The following is a 979-nucleotide window of genomic DNA, read 5'->3' as shown; positions in this document are numbered from 1 at the left end:
TGTTTTCGGAACCAAAATTAAATTATGCCTCCGTGTCGCGGACCCACCTTCAAATATTGATTTTTGGTCTTTTCTCATGTTTAACTATCTAGAATCATTCCTAAACATCATGAGATCTTTCCAGTCACAAATCTTAATCCTTGAATCCATAATTCATTTCAAGTATTAGTTAAGAGTAATGTCAAGAGCAGTTAAGGTTAAAGTCAAGAGTCAAGTTAAGATAAGTTCTTAAAGTTTACAAAAGTCTTTCACAAATGTTTTAACTTTGTTTTAAGACTTAAGTTTTAAGTTCAGTAAAGAGTAAAGTTGAAGTTCTTTTCTTCAAAGAAGTATATGGGAACTATGTATTTCCAAAGAGATTTAAAAGTGTTTTTTTCACATTTTAAATAAGAGCGGAAACTGAGATTTCCAAAGAGCCTTTGGGCTAGTTTTCAGAAAAGAGTAATAGCTTTCTAAATTAAGCAAGCAGAGAAACTGAGATTTCCAAGATTGCCTTTGAGCTAAGTTTTTGAGCACTAATCTCAAATCACAGAAGAAGTATGTTTTTAAAACATAAATAGCTAATATATTTTGGGAGTAGTATTGAGCACCGATATGGGGGAGAGTTCAAACAACTCCCATCCCCCATAAACCATGTAGCCACCATGGGTAGAAAAGGGTCATACTTTTTAGATGAACCCTTTTCACAATAGACTAGTGGATCCACTTAGTAGTTCAGGTCTTATACCTTTGGCCGAGTATAGATGCGCTGGCAGCGTGAGGTAGATCGTTGTATCATCACTATAGCTCTTATGTGATGGTTATCGATTAGAAAAACTCCCACAGAAGTTATTGTATTTTTATATACATCAGTTTATTGTATTTTTACATACATTTCAGAGTTATGGTGTATCCTTGTATACACACAGAGTTGACATCATGTTTTTAAACAGATTTTCTTTATATTGCACTTGTTTTAAATTGCTTTATATTGAAATGA

The sequence above is a fragment of the Solanum stenotomum genome, chromosome 6, assembly GCF_019186545.1.
Source record: "Solanum stenotomum isolate F172 chromosome 6, ASM1918654v1, whole genome shotgun sequence".
Classification (NCBI taxonomy): domain Eukaryota; kingdom Viridiplantae; phylum Streptophyta; class Magnoliopsida; order Solanales; family Solanaceae; genus Solanum; species Solanum stenotomum.
The sequence above is the reverse complement of the archived record's forward strand: the minus strand, read 5'-3'. Positions refer to the sequence as shown.